The sequence below is a fragment of the Rhynchophorus ferrugineus genome, unplaced genomic scaffold (assembly GCF_030347505.1).
Source record: "Rhynchophorus ferrugineus isolate W39M unplaced genomic scaffold, kcgeb_rfMv2 rfM30, whole genome shotgun sequence".
Taxonomy (NCBI): Eukaryota; Metazoa; Arthropoda; class Insecta; order Coleoptera; family Curculionidae; genus Rhynchophorus; species Rhynchophorus ferrugineus.
In genome coordinates, this window is record NW_027472609.1 from 577786 (window position 1) to 598803 (window position 21018).

Genomic DNA, 21018 nt, shown 5'->3' on the forward strand with positions numbered 1-21018 from the left:
CAATAAAAGTAGTTGAACAATATGAAACACATTCACGAAGTTACTGCACCGACCCACGGGGTTGTAATCTCAATAGACCTCATACCTTGCAAATCAAAACATGCAAATCAAAGTCATCTAATTAATAAATTTTCGAACAGATAAGTCTAATAAAAACAAATATAATATTCAACATACCCGAAAGTACCCAAGCAAAAGTAAAATCCTAATCTGATAGCGTTTAATCATCGAGTACAGAAGGGCTGCATGGTGCCACGGATAGCTTCGGATATATCATCTCCAAATAAATCACGGTCAATTCTGCCAAAGAATCTGGACGCAGATAACCTAAAAAATAGAAAAAACATAAATACACTGCTGATATCCTGGTGGGAAAATAACTAACAAGAAAATAAAATAAAACAAAGGTAGTTAAACAACATCAAAACATATTGACGGCGTCACTTCACCGTCCCACGGAGTGGTAATCTCAGTGGACTTCATGCCTTACAAAATCAAAACACAAGGGTCATCTAATTAATCAATTCCGAATAAGAAAAGGCGGATAAAGATGATATCTAAACTCACCCTGAAATAATACCAAATATTCATACAAAAGTACAATCCTAGTCTGGTGGTATTCAATCGTCAAGCACAAGCAAATTTCCTAGTGACACAGATGGTGTCCGACAAAATCTCCAAGTGGTGTGAGGGGGTAAAACAAACAAGTCGTAGGTCGCCAAATCACACAAGATCGGTCTAATCCATAAGAAAACCTAAAAACACAACAATAATAAAATAAAATAAACAAAACGTATAAACAGAACGAAGACATAACCTCCCATGCGGGTACGTCAATTCTCCTGAATGAGAGACGAAAACAATATCCAACAACATAAATTAGGGGTAATTCTTATTTAATTAATAAAAGGAAAAGATAGTAATCAAAACGGGAATATAAGAAATAATCTACAAAATCTACAAATTAATTGCGAAAATATTAACTAGAGAAAGAGAACAAGCGGCGCGCGACATCTAGCATGAACTTAAGCAATCAAAGGATAGGAATTTCAAAAGTGGAAAACCGTAAAATTGTCATCAATATCTTTAAAAAAATATTTTAAAAATTATATTATATTCTACCATATTCTACTCTAAATTAATGAAATAAATTAATGTTCTTTTTTATAACATCTTTATTAGATACGCTTAGTACAATCTTAATTATTATTATTATTACAATTAATTTATTACTACTTTTCCTATGTGCTTGGATTAATTAGCAAGCAAGACGAGTGCGAGAAAATACATCAGTATGTATTCATCAATTATAAAATTACAATTATTTATTAATTATTAACTTATAGCTATAGTTTACACTAATAATACACACTAAATGTTCACACAAGTTCGTATGGTTTTGTTCGTTTCAATCTCTTGACATCCTGTGCGCTGTCCAGCAGTTGTATTGCTTCCACGTTAGAATGATTTAGTAATCTTCCTTCGTGTTTCAAGGCGAAATCCTGCACAACTTCGCAAATCCATTTGATTTCCAGGTCATCGTGTAGTTCTTCATTGGTTACATAGCGATAGGCATTGGTAATCAATCGAAGAATCTTGTTTTGACAGCGCTGTATGACTAACTGATTTGAATTTTTAGTGCAACCCCATATTTGCACCCCATAGGTCCAAATTGGCTTTATAATTGTATTATAGATCAACCTCTTTGATTTTAGATCAAGTTGAGAGTATCTTCCGACCAACCAGTATAGTTGTTTTATTTTGGTTCTAATGTGTTTTGCTTTTTGTCTAACGTGATGCTTCCAATTTAATCTACCGTCAAGATGATTTCGCCTTAATGCAAAATTAATGTGGACAGATTTGGAGCTATTAAGTTGAATTTTCCAATCTTTTGTCCATTTGTAGATTTTGTTGACTGCCACTTGCACTTTTTCTATTGCCCTAGGCAGAGATATATCTTTTGCCATAATAACTGTGTCATCAGCAAAGGTTCCAAGAAGTGTTTCTTTTGTTGTTGGAATGTCAGCAGTGTAGAGCAGATACAGGAGAGGGCCTAAGACGCTACCTTGTGGAACTCCAGCCGAGATATTTTTAAATGTCGAGAACGCCATTTCGTGCAATACTCTAAATTTTCTTCCGAATAAATATGACTCCAGCAATTGACAATAGTTACGCGGTAACAATTTGCTCATCTTACAGATTAATCCCAAATGCCAAACCCGATCAAAAGCTTGTGAGACATCCAGGAATATTGCAGGGCAGTATTTCTTTTCTTCAAACGCTCTTTCAATAGCCGCAGTTACTCTGTGCACTTGATCGATAGTTGAATGGTGATTTCGAAAACCAAATTGGAAATCTGGTATTGTTACCAAGTGTTTAACACGTTTATATATCAGCTTCTCAAATAGATTTGTTATAGCAGGTAGTAGCGAAATAGGCCTGTAGGATTCGACTTGTTCTGCAGGTTTGTCAGGTTTTTTGAGCATAATTATTTGTGCAACTTTAAAGCATTCCGGGACATGCTTCAGCTTTAAACAGGCATTAAATATATATGTCAACATGATGATTGCTTTTCGTGGCAGTTCTTTCAATAGTCCAGGTGAAATGTCATCTATACCAGGTGCTTTTTAGGATTGAGGTTATCAATTTCAGTGGCAACTTCCAGTGGAGAAATTAGATTTAGATCTACATCGGGTTGATAAATAGGAGATGTATCCATGGTAGATTATATATCATTAGGCCGAAAAATGTTAGCTAAATATTCTGCGAACAATTCAGCTTTTTCATTGTCGCGTCGAACCCATTCATTTCGATCATTTTTAATAGGCGGTACTCGAATAATTGGTCTTTTAAATCTTCGAGTTGCTTTCCATAGCGAATAATCTTTGTCTGCTTGTGGGCTTAATTCACTTAAATACTTTTGAAAGCAATTCTGTTTATATTACTAATTCTATTAAACGTGGTTTTGTCAGCAGCATTTCTGGTCCTGTGCCATACTCTTCTAGATTTTCGTCTTTCTTTTATCATTTCTCTAATTTCGAGGGGGTTAAGTACTTCATATTCTGATTTCTCTCTTGCAATTGGGGTAGCATCTTTTGCAGCTGACCGAATTTGTTCAGTTATATGTTTGGTTTGTTGCTCAAGATCATCTATAGTTTTAAGTCTTACTTTTAAACTGATTTGTTCCTGCAGTATCAATCTGAATTTGTCCCAGTCAGTATATTTGTTGGTAAGATTAGGCTTTTTTGCTTTTCTTAGGATTGTCGCGCCCAGTGTTAACAATACTGGAGTGTGATCAGATGTTAGATCGCACAAGATTTCTGTACTAATTTGATTTAATGAGATGCCTTTTGTAATGTAGAAATCCAGCAGGTCTGGGACTTTATTACTGTCTGTGGGCCAATAAGTGGGTTCGCGCCCTGAATGATAATTACAATTTGTAAGGTTAATGGCTTCGAGTAATTCGTTTCCTTTTCCAGGTGTTATTATTCGTGAACCCCAAGCTGTATGTTTAACATTAAAGTCTCCACCAATAATAAACCGTGGGCCTAATTTTGAAAAGATATCTTTATATTGTTGTTGTGTCATTTTATGTCTCGGTGGACAATATATAGCGCCAATATTTATTTCAGCCCCGTTTTTTTCGATACTAATTATCGTAGCTTGTATTTCTTCATTTTTTATCTCTTCTTGTTCGAAATGTTGTATATTTTGTTTAATTATTAAAGCTGTTCCGCCTCGAGCTCGTTCACTGGGGTGTAGTGTCCAGTAAGCATCATAACTCCGTATTTTAATGTAGTTTTTTTTAGAAAAATGTGTTTCCGATATGAGAGCTATATCTATGTTATTTGTTTTTAAGAATAATTCTAGTTCCCGAACTCTTTGATTTAGTCCGTTTGCGTTCCAAGTTATAATTCTTAAAAAAGAATTACTCATTTTGATTTCTCTTTAGCTTGTTTTGGGTAGATTTCCCCAATCCGGATTTCTCCAATTTTTCCACCCTGTCTGCTAACTGACTGAATTTCTGTCTCATTTCGGTCTGGAATTCTTTGAGCAATTTCATCATGTCGACGATAGTTGGCTTGTTGGCCGCAGCTTTCTGCGGTTTCGTATCAATTTGTTTATCATTTGATATTTTGACGTTTATATTTTTGACCGATGGTCTTACGGTTTCATGAGTTTTTTTATTTTCAACGGTAGATGTTGTTTGAGTTTTTGAGTTTGTCAATTTGTCTTAAGCGTTGTTCTGCTGTAATTTTCTTTGGCTGGAGTTCTTTTTTTTTATATACTGCACATCCTTTATAATTGGCAGGGTGACCTTTTTCATTGCACAACACGCATGTCGCTACACTATTGCGTTGTTTTCTGCACTGAGTTGTGTGATGTTTACAGATGTGTGATTTCACACATCTTGGTTCCCTACTGCAAACATTTTTAGTGTGTCCAAGATTTTGACAGTTTGTGCATTGTGGTATATTATTATTTTTCTTCGGAGGTTCCACTTTTATCCTACAGTCTAATAAATAATTTATGTCGTATATATTTTTATTATTTTCCTTTTGTGTCATGTCTACATAGAATAACGGAAAAGTTTTAATTTGTTTTTCGCCATTTACATTTGTTGTCTTTTTCGCTATAGGCGTGACGGTCACTACTTCGTGCCCGCAAACCCGTAATTCCGATTTAATATCGTCCTGATCTGTTGTGGACGGTAATCCTCTAATGACTACTCTATACCACTTATCACTTTTTAACTGATAAGTGTGATATTCGAGTTTATTGAATGAATTGTTTTTCTTCATCTCAATGAGATGCTTTTTTACATTCCTATAGTCTGTTTCATTGTTAAGGGTTACGTTAATATCATTGTTAGGCAAAGCTTTAAACTGCACTCGGTCAGAGGCTACTCCCTTTATTTCTGATCTAAATAAATTAAAATTGCCAACATTGCTTACCTTGATCGGAGGGGGCAGAGGGATTTCGTTTTCTTGCTTCTTTTTTTTAATATTTATACCACTTTTTGCGATTGGCGATGGCGTCATCTGAGACTTCTTCCTCTTTTTATCCTTCTTGTTTGTTACTTCGGTCCAGTCAGACTGTTCCCCTACCTCTAATGCTAGTTCGTCTTCATCCGTGTAGTAGTCTTCTGCATAATTAGTATGCCTTTTTGGTGTATCTTGCGTGTGACCTTGCAGTTGCAAACGGATAGCAGCCATATCCTTAGATAATTGCAACAGTTGTTGGTTCAGACGCTCATTATTCATTCTTAATTCCTTGTTTTCTTTCAATAATATATTCAAATCCATGTTGTTGTCCATGATGTTATAATTAAATGTTTTTTTCACTAACTTTCACTTTTTCCCTTTTCTGGAAAACGTAGAACGTCTTTTGTTTGAGAGTTTGAGTCTTTTATTTCCTTCACTTTGGGTTGGCCGTTTCACCGTATCCCGTACCTGGGAGTTCTTTGAAAACGTTAACAGAAATTGACTGTAAAAAATATATAGATATATTTTTATTTGATATTTACGGAGACTCGTTTTCGGGAAAGAAAAAACACGTCTTGACTCTATGAAGGTCGGGACCGAACTGAATTTTAATATAAATTAAATGATAGACTTTGAACAAGACATCTGACTGAGCAAGTTAGGCTCGTAACCAACAGATATTGTCTAAAATATAAGACATATCGATTCATCTCCACAGACAGAAACCGCGTCGCGAATATTTTAATGAAAATGGACATAGTAACAGAAAAGGTGCTGAAAGCCAAATCCGCAGTCGTGATGCCAAATACTATATAAGTCCAGAGCATCACGAAAGAATGGTGCGAATGGTGTGGAAATGCGGAAGCAATGGTGGAGGAGATGATAAACAGAAAATTGGGACAAATACAGCACGAAACAGATAAGAGAATACAAAAAATAGAATCCCTATTGCAAGAGAGTATTCTCCAGCAGTCCTCGCCAGGCCAGTGATGATGGATGTAAGCACGCAGACCGACATCAGCAGAAGAATCCAGATGACTACCGTGGAGTTACAGACCGAAAGTACATCCAATACGATATGTACGTACAATGAGGTCGCGGCGACAAAAAAGAATAATGAAAATAAAACACTGTCGAAGCCACAAAAAGCCCAGTCAAAGGCATCGAAATCCACCAGACCTAATCTAGAATGGCAAAATCCGAAACAGATTAATAATATATACGAAATTAAAATCAGAAAGGGAAAAGCAAGTGGCGCGGAGACATTAGCCGCCATCAGAGGCAAGCTAACCCGTAAAGAGTTAGCAGGAGATGGCCTTAAACACGTAAGAGTACACAGACATGGACTGGTATCACTGATCTGTAAAGACCAGAAACAAAAGAAAGACCTGATAGAAAAAATAAGCTCTGTACATGGTATCAAAATCGATAATAGTGAAAAACGTCCCAAATTCAGAATCACAGGGGTATCCAGGGAGATCACAGACGAACAAATAATAGAAGATCTGGTTGATCAAAACGAAGAGAATATGAACATCATCCAAGAAGAAAGAAAAAAGACTGGCAACATCGAAGAACCAGAAGAAATCATCAAGGTAGTAAAGATATATATATATGCAAAAACCCAGAAAGAAACAACGTTATAATCGAAACAATTCCCAGCAAAGACAGAGCAGTGTTAAAAAAGGGCAAAGTCTTTGTAGGGTACTTGAGACAATTCGTTGATGATTTCAACGCAATTCTACTATGCTATAAATGCAGCAGATTCGGGCACAAGCAGATACATTGTAGAAGCGCACAGTGTTGTTATATATGTGCAGAACCGCACGGGGGAAGGGACTGCAAGAGTAGCACCACGAATTGTGCGAACTGCAAAAGAGCAGGAGCACCGGAGGTAAACTCCAACAATAGAGTAAATGATAGAACCTGTCCAATATACAAGAAAAGAAAAGAAGAAGCCATCGAAGAAATGAAACAGAAATGGCTCTAAAAATCCTACAGATAAACATCGAAAAATGCATCCAGGCCAGCACGCTCATGAGAGCGAAAGCCGACAAAGAAAAATACGACATAATCTTGGTGCGAGAACCAGCAACAAGAACTAAGAAATGTCGGGACCGGACAAAGACATAGTCAAACTATTAGACTGCGATTTACTAATCACCAACGTATACGCGCATCAGACAGGAGACAACATAAATTGCTTAGAAGAAAAAGAAGAACAATGGCAGAAATACCAGAAGAAATGGATAGTAGCTGGTGATTTTAATGCCAAGCACACTTTATGTTTATTGTATAACAACAAAGGTTCAAATCTGATAATCTAGACCATATCATACCGACTGGAATTAGTGCAGAATGAACAAACAGCTCCCACCTTTATCAGTAGTAGGGGAAACAGCAACATTGATGAGTGACGAGAAGTGAACGTGATCAACTCGACGGTACAAGAAAGTGAAGAGACACTAAGCGACCACAAACACATCCTCTTCGAAATAGAGGGTAAACCCCAGAGAAATAAGACATCGAAGAAAAAGTTTGATTATCACGGGACCAGCTGGCAAAGAGTCACTGACGGGTTGCTAGTCGCGAGCACAGAAATAAGGGCGACGATGCAAATAGACGAAATTGAAAAACAAGCGGAGCAAATGCAAACAGCTTTCAAGAAATCTACTAAACTGTTAAAAACAACCACCATCATAATAAAACAAGACAACGAATGATGGGATGGAGAACGCCAACAGAAGAAATTGGAACTTAGAAGAAAAGCCGATTCGATCAGACGAGAAGACGGGGATAAGACCGACCTCGTGATTCCCTCACTCCCTATGGAGTATGAAGCGAGCATTCAAGAAGCTTGTCAAAGAAAAGAAGAAGAAGCATGTAGAAGAAATAATTATAAATAGAAAACACATTCGACATCGAACCATGGCATAGAGTCTGGAAAATAATAAAGACTCTAGGAGTGAGCAGGGGGAAAATAGTTGAAATAATGGAAGATGCCGAACCGGGCAATATGTATAACCTGGAGAAAGAAAACGTAGAAAAATATCATCCAAAACAAGAGGAGGAAGAAAAAGAACAACTTGTAAGGATCATGACAAGGGTCACCAATGGAGAATGGAGCAAACAAGAAGAACACGAAGAAGAAATACAAGAAGCTGAACTAGACTGGGTCATAATGAACTTAAAAAACAACAGGTAATCAGCAACAAAATCGAGTTCGGAATAGAGAAGGGGTGCCCACAAGGGTCGAGCATAGGCCCGACTCTATGGTTGATTAATATCAACTCCTGGTTCGATAAGATAGCTGATATTGACACACAACAGACACATGTGAGAGCACAAACGTTCGCCGACGACCAAATCATCGCAATCAGCCATCGAACACCTACTGAAATTAAAGAAGAATGGAACAAATGCTGGCGCAAATGCTTAGAATGGAAAGAATATTCAAGAGCACATTACAATATAGAAAAATCGGAAGCTATGATATATCCAAAGGAGATCCCCTTTACGATGGAAGAATTGAAGAAAAGAAGAAATGACCGCAAGAGATAAATCCCAGTAGTACCCAGGAGGACCAGATTTCCGAAGATAGGAATTAAATTAAACGAAGAAATCATAACTCCTAAAGACCAGATGAGGTAATTGGGAGTAATATTGGATAAGACAAAAATATACTTTAACCATCTGAATGCGATTAAAGAAAAGGTCGAAACCGTCGTCGCCAAAACGGCGGGACCCATAAGCAGGAAGTACGGAAATAAGGTAAGGGACATAATGAAAAATGTATACGAGAGAGTCGTAAAGCCAGCCATATTATAAGGGTCTGAGAAATGGGGACGGTAAGTAAATAAAGTACACACTCAGAGGAAGCTAAACGCGATTCAAAGATACGCCCCAATACTAATCACCGGCGCGTTTAAAACAGCACCGACGAGCGCGCTACACGTAATCGCAGGAGTAGTTCCTCTACCAATAGAAGCCGAAGCAAGAGCATGAGCGGCAGAAAAATGCGGTTATCCACCAGGCCCGCCAAGGCCGGAGTAAAAATACATGTGCTGGCCATGAGAAAAACCGTGGATTCGTTGGGGACCGAGCAGTACGAGATAGGAAGACACATAGCGAAGGTATAGATGGATGCTAATGTGAAGCAGGAAAAAGCAGGAGCGACGGGACGGAGGAAGAGGCATGCATCGGGCTAGAAGAAAATGGAATTAACAGAGAGTAGCTGAATTTCTAGCCGTACAAGAAGCCATAAGAATACTAGAAGAAAAACATGGCGATATGCATGCCGTCAACACTTACAAGCACTGCAAAACAGTAGGGTTTGAAAGTTTAGAGCTAAACCGAAAAGTAGTGCAACTGATAACAAACCATGGAAACATGGAAGCATACATCAAGAGATTCAGACTGGAAATCACGGAAGGAGTATGCGGATGCAGCCAAGATCAAAAAGATAGTCATCATAAATGAATGCACAAACGCCGAAAGGTTGAGCGTCAGAGATCTTTATAAAATTCCGAATGATCAGATGGAAATGAGAAATGCACTCAACAAAACAAACAAGAAGAAAATTGAAATATTGAATGATTGGGCAAACAAAGTTATTAATGAAGAAGAAAATATCGCTGAAGTCCAGCAATCCCAGAACTGACAACTGATAATAACAAAAACAACAAGAAGAAATCAGTAATATAAACCCTCATTATTAATTAAACCAATAAAGCACAATACGAATAATAGCTATGTCAAGATAACTCTCTATACATATAAGAGATGCCCCTTGAGAAACATAGAGATAGGCACAGACAATTCCACAATCCCACAAATAGACATTCAAAATGATTAATATTAGGCATACTATTATTAGATGTTAGCGCTACTGCATGCAACTATTACATAGTTTTTTAAGTCAAAATAATGGTTGCTATAATAAAAGCATCATTAAGTAATTAATATAATAATAATAAGCAAGAAAAAAAAGCCAAATTATAGGAACCATTATACAATTAAAATAAGCTGACCATTCGGAACGACGAGCATGGGAGAATATGCTTCAATCATGTAAAATGGCATGGAGAAGATCGAGAGGTGCTGATGGTTTGCTTTAGTTTGAGCAATAGCACTACAGATCCGCACCTTCATCACATACACAATCATAGGAGTCTCGTTTTGTCGCCCAACCTACCTAAAAATAAAGAGAATAAGTAAATGGGGTTAAGGACTGCTCAAATAGACAAATAATATCAAAATCCATGAAGAAATACAAATTTTCTAATTTACCAAATGAGATGGCATAAATTCATATCATCTCATATCGTCAAGGTCGTATCTATCTTCGCAAAATAACCTCCTAACAACCTTTGCATAAAACACAATCACTTAAAAAAATCATTCAAAGGACAGAGACATACCTCATAAAACAGGGCAAATAACACTCATCTTATGGTGTAGAAAACTAGCAAATTCATAGTATCAATAGTCCCAAAATGCTTTCCACCACTAGGACACAATCAATTCCATCAACTCTGCCAAAGAATTCCTAACCTAAAACATAAAAAATCATAAATAAACTGTTGATATCCCTATGGGAGGATGATTGGCAATAAAAGTAGTTGAACAATATGAAACACATTCACGAAGTTACTGCACCGACCCACGGGGTTGTAATCTCAATAGACCTCATACCTTGCAAATCAAAACATGCAAATCAAAGTCATCTAATTAATAAATTTTCGAACAGATAAGTCTAATAAAAACAAATATAATATTCAACATACCCGAAAGTACCCAAGCAAAAGTAAAATCCTAATCTGATAGCGTTTAATCATCGAGTACAGAAGGGCTGCATGGTGCCACGGATAGCTTCGGATATATCATCTCCAAATAAATCACGGTCAATTCTGCCAAAGAATCTGGACGCAGATAATCTAAAAAATAGAAAAAACATAAATACACTGCTGATATCCTGGTGGGAAAATAACTAGCAAGAAAATAAAATAAAACAAAGGTAGTTAAACAACATCAAAACATATTTACGGCGTCACTTCACCGTCCCACGGAGTGGTAATCTCAGTGGACTTCATGCCTTACAAAATCAAAACACAAGGGTCATCTAATTAATCAATTCCGAATAAGAAAAGGCGGATAAAGATGATATCTAAACTCACCCTGAAATAATACCAAATATTCATACAAAAGTACAATCCTAGTCTGGTGGTATTCAATCGTCAAGCACAAGCAAATTTCCTAGTGACACAGATGGTGTCCGACAAAATCTCCAAGTGGTGTGAGGGGGTAAAACAAACAAGTCGTAGGTCGCCAAATCACACAAGATCGGCCTAATCCATAAGAAAACCTAAAAACACAACAATAATAAAATAAAATAAACAAAACGTATAAACAGAACGAAGACATAACCTCCCATGCGCGTACGTCAATTCTCCTGAATGAGAGACGAAAACAATATCCAACAACATAAATTACGGGTAATTCTAATTTAATTAATAAAAGGAAAAGATAGTAATCAAAACGGGAATATAAGAAATAATCTACAAAATCTACAAATTAATTGCGAAAATATTAACTAGAGAAAGAGAATGTGGCGATCGCCACGACCCTTTAGGCCACCACGAATACATCAACAAGTACAAAGGTTGGCAACGCCGGTGAATTGGTACCATGCAGTTCCAGGGTATAAAAGACCATCACGACGATGTCTCGCTCTCTTTTCTTTTCTCTGTCCCCTTGTAACAGTACCACTTCCACAGCGCTACCGTACTTTCTCTACCTAACCTAATATCCTGTCAATTCTCCCGTCGACCACATGTATCACTGAATATCGAAATAAACAAGTGATTATTAAACCAGTGTTTTCAGTTCTCGTACGAATTCCTTCCAAAAATAGTAGTGAGTGTTCTGACAAATAATCGCAGCAGCAGCCACACATTTCGACCGACTGACCGACCCGACGAACATTCCTACAAGAACAAGCGGCGCGCGACATCTAGCATGAACTTAAGCAATCAAAGGATAGGAATTTCAAAAGTGAAAAACCGTAAAATTGTCAACAATATCTTTAAAAAAATATTTTAAAAATTATATTATATTCTACTATATTCTACTCTAAATTAATGAAATAAATTAAATTTCTTTTTTATAACATCTTTATTAGATACGCTTAGTACAATCTTAATTGTTATTATTATTACAATTAATTTATTACTACTTTTCCTATGTGCTTGGATTAATTAGCAAGCAAGACGAGTGCGAGAAAATACATCAGTATGTATTCCTCAATTATAAAATTACAATTATTTATTAATTATTAACTTATAGCTATAGTTTACACTAATAATACACACTAAATATTCACACAAGTTCGTATGGTTTTGTTCGTTTCAATCTCTTGACATCCTGTGCGCTGTCCAGCACTTGTATTGCTTCCACGTTAGAATGATTTAGTAATCTTCTTTCGTGTTTCAAGGCGAAATCCTGCACAACTTCGCAAATCCATTTGATTTCCAGGTCATCGTGCAGTTCTTCATTGGTTACATAGCGATAGGCATTGGTAATCAATCGAAGAATCTTGTTTTGACAGCGCTGTATGACTAACTGATTTGAATTTTTAGTGCAACCCCATATTTGCACCCCATAGGTCCAAATTGGCTTTATAATTGTATTATAGATCAACCTCTTTGATTTTAGATCAAGTTGAGAGTATCTTCCGACTAACCAGTATAGTTGTTTTATTTTGGTTCTAATGTGATTTGCTTTTTGACTAACGTGATGCTTCCAATTTAATCTACCGTCAAGATGGATTCCAAGGTATTTTGCTGATTCTGCTTGAGGAATCGGGCATCCATTGAGTGATATAATTAAGTTTTTATTATTTCGCCTTCATGCAAAATTAACGTGGACAGATTTGGAGCTATTAAGTTGAATTTTCCAATCTTTTGTCCATTTGTAGATTTTGTTGACTGCCACTTGCACTTTTTCTATTGCCCTAGGCAGAGATATATCTTTGCCATAATAACTGTGTCATCAGCAAAGGTTCCAAGAAGTATTTCTTTTGTTGTTGGAATGTCAGCAGTGTAGAGCAGATACAGGAGAGGTCCTAAGACGCTACCTTGTGGAACTCCAGCCGAGATATTTTTAAATGTCGAGAACGCCATTTCGTGCGATACTCTAAATTTTCTTTCGAATAAATATGACTCCAGCAATTGACAATAGTTACGCGGTAACAATTTGCTCATCTTACAGATTAATCCAAAATGCCAAACCCGATCAAAAGCTTGTGAGACATCCAGGAATATTGCAGGGCAGTATTTCTTTTCTTCAAACGCTCTTTCAATAGCCGCAGTTACTCTGTGCACTGATCGATAGTTGAATGGTGATTTCGAAAACCAAATTGGAAATCTGGTATTGTTACCAAGTGTTTAACACGTTTATATATCAGCTTCTCAAATAGATTTGTTATAGCAGGTAGTAGCGAAATAGGCCTGTAAGATTCGACTTGTTCTGCAGGTTTGTCAGGTTTTTTGAGCATAATTATTTGTGCAACTTTAAAGCATTCCGGGACATGCTTCAGCTTTAAACAGGCATTAAATATATATATCAACATGATGATTGCTTTTCGTGGCAGTTCTTTCAATAATCCAGGTGAAATGTCATCTATACCAGGTGCTTTTTAGGATTGAGGTTATCAATTTCAGTGGCAACTTCCAGTGGAGAAATTAGATTTAGATCTACATCGGGTTGATAAATAGGAGATGTATCCATGGTAGATTATATATCATTAGGCCGAAAAATGTTAGCTAAATATTCTGCGAACAATTCTGCTTTTTCATTGTCGCGTCGAACCCATTCATTTCGATCATTTTTAATAGGCGGTACTCGAATAATTGGTCTTTTAAATCTTCGAGTTGCTTTCCATAGCGAATAATCTTTGTCTGCTTGTGGGCTTAATTCACTTAAATACTTTTGAAAGCAATTCTGTTTATATTACTAATTCTATTAAACGTGGTTTTGTCAGCAGCATTTCTGGTCCTGTGCCATACTCTTCTAGATTTTCGTCTTTCTTTTATCATTTCTCTAATTTCGAGGGGGTAAAGTACTTCATATTCTGATTTCTCTCTTGCAATTGGGGTAGCATCTTTTGCAGCTGACCGAATTTGTTCAGTTATATGTTTGGTTTGTTGCTCAAGATCATCTATAGTTTTAAGTCTTACTTTTGAACTGATTTGTTCCTGCAGTATTAATCTGAATTTGTCCCAGTCAGTATATTTGTTGGTAAGATTAGGCTTTTTTGCTTTTCTTAGGATTGTCGCGCCCAGTGTTAACAATACTGGAGTGTGATCAGATGTTAGATCGCACAAGATTTCTGTACTAATTTGATTTAATGAGATGCCTTTTGTAATGTAGAAATCCAGCAAGTCTGGGACTTTATTACTATCTGTGGGCCAGTAAGTGGGTTCGCGCCCTGAATGATAATTACAATTTGTAAGGTTAATGGCTTCGAGTAATTCGTTTCCTTTTCCAGGTGTTATTATTCGTGAACCCCAAGCTGTATGTTTAACATTAAAGTCTCCACCAATAATAAACCGTGGGCCTAATTTTGAAAAGATATCTTTATATTGTTGTTGTGTCATTTTATGTCTCGGTGGACAATATATAGCGCCAATATTTATTTCAGCCCCGTTTTTTTCGATACTAATTATCGTAGCTTGTATTTCTTCATTTTTTATCTCTTCTTGTTAGAAATGTTGTATATTTTGTTTAATTATTAAAGTTGTTCTGCCTCGAGCTCGTTCACTGGGGTGTAGTGTCCAGTAAGCATCATAACCCCGTATTTTAATGTAGTTTTTTTTAGAAAAATGTGTTTCCGATATGAGAGCTATATCTATGTTATTTGTTTTTAAGAATAATTCTAGTTCCCGGACTCTTTGATTTAGTCCGTTTGCGTTCCAAGTTATAATTCTTAAAAAAGAATTACTCATTTTGATTTCTCTTTAGCTTGTTTTGGGTAGATTTCCCCAATCCGGATTTCTCCAATTTTTCCACCCTGTCTGCTAACTGACTGAATTTCTGTCTCATTTCGGTCTGGAATTCTTTGAGCAATTTCATCATGTCGACGATAGTTGGCTCGTTGGCCGCAGCTTTCTGCGGTTTCGTATCAATTTGTTTATCATTTGATATTTTGACGTTTATATTTTTGACCGATGGTCTTACGGTTTCATGGGTTTTTTTTATTTTCAACGGTAGATGTTGTTTCAGAGTTTTTAACTTTGTCAATTTGTCTTAAGCGTTGTTCTGCTGTAATTTTTTTTGGCTGGAGTTCTTTTTTTTTTTGATATACTGCACATCCTTTATAATTGGCAGGGTGACCTTTTTCATTGCACAACACGCATGTCGCTACACTATTGCGTTGTTTTCTGCACTGAGTTGTGTGATGTTTACAGATGTGTGATTTCACACATCTTGGTTCCCTACTGCAAACATTTTTAGTGTGTCCAAGATTTTGACAGTTTGTGCATTGTGGTATATTATTATTTTTCTTCGGAGGTTCCACTTTTATCCTACAGTCTAGTAAATAATTTATGTCGTATATATTGTTATTATTTTCCTTTTGTGTCATGTCTACATAGAACAACGGAAAAGTTTTAATTTGTTTTTCGCCATTTACATTTGTTGTCTTTTTCGCTATAGGCGTGACGGTCACTACTTCGTGCCCGCAAGCTCGTAATTCCGATTTAATATCGTCCTGATCTGTTGTGGACGGTAATCCTCTAATGACTACTCTATACCACTTATCACTTTTTAACTGATAAGTGTGATATTCGAGTTTATTGAATGAATTGTTTTTCTTCATCTCAATGAGATGCTTTTTTACGTTCCTATAGTCTGTTTCATTGTTAAGGGTTACGTTAATATCATTGTTAGACAAAGCTTTAAACTGCACTCGGTCAGAGGCTACTCCCTTTATTTCTGATCTAAATAAATTAAAATTGCCAACACTGCTTACCTTGATCGGAGGGGGCAGAGGGATTTTGTTTTCTTGCTTCTTTTTTTTTAATATTTATACCACTTTTTGCGATTGGCGATGGCGTCATCTGAGACTTCTTCCTCCTTTTATCCTTCTTGTTTGTTACTTCGGTCCAGTCAGACTGTTCCCCTACCTCTAATGCTAGTTCGTCTTCATCCGTGTAGTAGTCTTCTGCATAATTAGTATATCTTTTTGGTGTATCTTGCGTGTGACCTTGCAGTTGCAAACGAATACAGAAACAGAAACAGAAAATTGGGATAAATACAGCACGAAACAGATAAGAGAATACAAAAAAAAAATCCCTATTGCAAGAGAGTATTCTCCAGCAGTCCTCGCCAGGCCAGTGATGATGGATGTAAGCACGCAGACCGACATCAGCAGAAGAATCGAGATGACTACCGTGGAGTTACAGACCGAAAGTACATCCAATACGATCTGTACGTACAATGAGGTCGCGGCGACAAAAAAGAATAATGAAAATAAAACACTGTCGAAGCCACAAAAAGCCCAGTCAAAGGCATCGAAATCCACCAGACCTAATCTAGAATGGCAAAATCCGAAACAGATTAATAATATATACGAAATTAAAATCAGAAAGGAAAAAGCAAGTGGCGCGGAGACATTAGCCGCCATCAGAGGCAAGCTAACCCGTAAAGAGTTAGCAGGAGATGGCCTCAAACACGTAAGAGTACACAGACATGGACTGGTATCACTGATCTGTAAAGACCAGAAACAAAAGAAAGACCTGATAGAAAAAATAAGCTCTGTACATGGTATCAAAATCGATAATAGTGAAAAACGTCCCAAATTCAGAATCACAGGGGTATCCAGGGAGATCACAGACGAACAAATAATAGAAGATCTGGCTGATCAAAACGAAGAGAATATGAACATCATCCAAGAAGAAAGAAAAAAGACTGACAACAACGAAGAACCAGAAGAAATCATCAAGGTAGTAAAGAAATATATATGCAAAAACCCAGAAAGAAACAACGTTATAATCGAAACAATTCCCAGCATATACAGAGCAGTGTTAAAAAAGGGCAAAGTCTTTGTAGGGTACTTGAGACAATTCGTTGATGATTTCAACGCAATTCTACTATGCTATAAATGCAGCAGATTCGGGCACAAGCAGATACATTGTAGAAGCGCACAGTGTTGTTATATATGTGCTGGACCGCACGGGGGAAGGGACTGCAAGAGTAGCACCACGAATTGTGCGAACTGCAAATGAGCAGGAGCACCGGAGGTAAACTCCAACAATAGAGTAAATGATAGAACCTGTCCAATATACAAGAAAAGAAAAGAAGAAGCCATCGAAGAAATGAAACAGAAATGGCTCTAAAAATCCTACAGATAAACATCGAAAAAGGCATCCAGGCCAGCACGCTCATGAGAGCGAAAGCCGACAAAGAAAAATACGACATAATCTTGGTGCGAGAACCAGCAACAAGAACTAAGAAATGTCGGGACCGGACAAAGTCATAGTCAAACTATTAGACTGCGATTTACTAATCACCAACGTATACGCGCATCAGACAGGAGACAACATAAATTGCTTAGAAGAAAAAGAAGAACAATGGCAGAAATACCAGAAGAAATGGATAGTAGCTGGTGATTTTAATGCCAACGACACTATGTTTATTGTATAACAACAAAGGTTCAAATCTGATAATCTAGACCATATCATACCGACTGGAATTAGTGCAGAATGAACAAACAGCTCCCACCTTTATCAGTAGTAGGGGAAACAGCAACATTGATGAGTGACGAGAAGTGAACGTGATCAACTGGACGGTACAAGAAACTGAAGAGACACTAAGCGACCACAAACACATCCTCTTCGAAATAGAGGGTAAACCCCAGAGAAATAAGACATCGAAGAAAAAGTTTGATTACCACGGGACCAGCTGGCAAAGAGTCACTGACGGGTTGCTAGTCGCGAGCACAGAAATAAGGGCGACGATGCAAATAGACGAAATTGAAAAACAAGCGGAGCAAATGCAAGCAGCTTTCAAGAAATCTACTAAACTGTTAAAAACAACCACCATAATAATAAAACAAGACAACGAATGATGGGATGGAGAACGCCAACAGAAGAAATTGGAACTTAGAAGAAAATCCGATTCGATCAGACGAGAAGACGGGGATAAGACCGACCTCGTGATTCCCTAACTCCCTATGGAGTAATGAAGCGAGCATTCAAGAAGCTTGTCAAAGAAAAGAAGAAGAAGCATGTAGAAGAAATAATTATAAATTGAAAACACATTCGACATTGAACCATGGCATAGAGTCTGGAAAATAATAAAGACTCTAGGAGTCATAAGGGGGAAAATAGTTGAAATAATGGAAGATGCCGAACCGGGCAATATGTATAACCTGGAGAAAGAAAAGGTAGAAAAATATCATCCAAAACAAGAGGAGGAAGAAAAAGAACAACTTGTAAGGATCATGACAAGGGTCACCAATGGAGAATGGAGCAAACAAGAAGAAGACGAAGAAGAAATACAAGAAGCTGAACTAGACTGGGTCATAATGAACTTAAAAAACAACAGGTAATCAGCAACAAAATCGAGTTCGGAATAGAGAAGGGGTGCCCACAAGGGTCGAGCATAGGCCCGACTCTATGGTTGATTAATATCAACTCCTGGTTCGATAAGATAGCTGATATTGACACACAACAGACACATGTGAGAGCACAAACGTTCGCCGACGACCAAATCATCGCAATCAGCCATCGAACACCTACTGAAATTAAAGAAGAATGGAACAAATGCTGGCGCAAATGCTTAGAATGGAAAGAATATTCAAGAGCACATTACAATATAGAAAAATCGGAAGCTATGATATATCCAAAGGAGATCCCCTTTACGATGGAAGAATTGAAGAAAAGAAGAAATGACCGCAAGAGATAAATCCCAGTAGTACCCAGGAGGACCAGATTTCTGAAGATAGGAATTAAATTAAACGAAGAAATCATAACTCCTAAAGACCAGATGAGGTAATTGGGAGTAATATTGGATAAGACAAAAATATACATTAACCATCTGAATGCGATTAAAGAAAAGGTCGAAACCGTCGTCGCCAAAACGGCGGGATCCATAAGCAGGAAGTACGGAAATAAGGTAAGGGACATAATTAAAAATGTATACGAGAGAGTCGTAAAGCCAGCCATATTATAAGGGTCCGAGAAATGGGGACGGTACGTAAATAAAGTACACACTCAATATTCTAATGAAAATAGATATAGTAGCAGAAGAGACGATGAAAGCCAAATCTGCAGTCGTGATAAGAAATACCACACAAGCCGTGAGCACACGAATGCGGAAGCAATGGTGGAGGAGATGATAAACAGAAAATTGGCACAAATACAGCACGAAACAGACAAGAGAATAAAAATAATAGAATCCCTGTTGCAAGACAGGGAGTATTCTCCAGCAGTCCTTGCCAGGCCAGTGACGATGGATGTAAGCACGCGGACCGACATCAGCAAAAGAATCGAGATGACTACCATGGACGTACAGAGAGAAAATACATACAATATGATCTGTACGTACAATGAGGTCGCGGCAACAAAAAAGAACAATGAAAATAAAACACTGTGAAACCACAAAAAGCCCAGTCAAAGGTACCGAAATCCACCAAACCTAATCTAGAATGGCAACCTCCGAAACAGATTCATAATAGATACGAAATTAAAATCAGAAAGGAAGAAGCAATTGGCGCGGAGACATTAGCCGCCATCAGAGGCAAGCTAACCCATAAAGAGTTAGCAGGAGATGGTCTCAAACACGTAAGAGTACACAGACGTGGACTCTCGAAAAGTCGTTGCAGAATGAGAAGCTCAGTAAAATCTAAATTGAATAACTTAGATGCTATACTGGAATTACAAAACAAGTAGATTTCACTGCCAGAGTGAGAAGCTCAGTATAATCTACTGTGACTTGTTACGTCGATATACTGTCTTAAATGTAAAACATACAGATTCATATAGACAGACAAAACCTGGATCCAAAATCTATTGATGAAGACCAATAACGGGGCCTGCCACCGGGATATATATTGATTCCCTAATTATACTAGACACTATATGCATACTACTAACAGTATACAGACGGATTAAAGGCCTCAATAATGGTGCAAGAGTATGTCAGTGATCGGGTACCAGGCGCAACTGTTAACTACACTGGCCTCGAACCTCACATGAGAAAAATTATGTACTAGCATACAAGGATGCTATGTTTACATTTAAATACTTTAACGAATGACACTTTAGCCATAGATTAAAGTCTGCCATTAATCCAGCAATAAAATTAAAAATAATTTAATCCCAGTTCTACATCTTATTCTCAACATGTTCATGGCGAATAGAGCTCTGGCAGACAATCTTCAACCAAGAACCGCCTTTAAACTACAAGCTTAAACGATGAAAAACAAACAGTTTTTGCGAACTTTTAACTATGAAAGTACCAGAGCAACCAATAAACAAGGATCCAAACGCTCAACCCAAATCTTATATCAACTTAGAGATCGATCAATAAACGTATAGAGACCAGAAATCATATATTAACACTTATCGAAAAATAATACTTTTAGGTATCAAGTACTATATATAATTTAAAACCAATACAGCACATTCCATTAACATAATATGACGTAGAATCTTCCCAAAAGTATAACACAAATTTACGGTTGTAGAACAAGAATTGTTTTTATGCGTCTAGTACTAATCCACAATTAATAAAGAGACAGTGCCAATTGACAAACTTTAACGATAAAATGTGAAGCAGACACAGCTGCAGCACACAATTTATCAGATATATTTATTTGTATGCAACTGGCATCGTATTAAAAGTGAAAAGCAGAATAATACCACCCGATGTTAACATAGAACTCTCTAAATTACCTTTAATAAAAATATCGAACCAAAACGAAAACCAATAAAAAAATAACCATCCAACGCCCCGACCCTGCATTCCAGCA

General features: G+C 37.1%; 1 long non-coding RNA gene across 2 annotated transcripts; it reads right to left on the bottom strand.

The window, feature by feature from the left end:
• Positions 1 to 532: 532 nt before the first annotated feature.
• LOC143205887 (uncharacterized) lies at positions 533 to 11292 on the bottom strand. Of its 2 annotated transcripts, XR_013007961.1 has the most exons (3): positions 11162 to 11292; positions 10772 to 10921; positions 533 to 755 (listed from the first exon to the last, which is right to left on the bottom strand). It is a non-coding gene; the product is annotated as an uncharacterized LOC143205887 (long non-coding RNA). The 2 variants fall into 2 exon arrangements; XR_013007962.1 differs by lacking the exons at positions 533 to 755; positions 10772 to 10921 and adding an exon at positions 10980 to 11106 and having other exon boundaries at positions 11162 to 11288.
• Positions 11293 to 21018: the final 9726 nt, after the last annotated feature.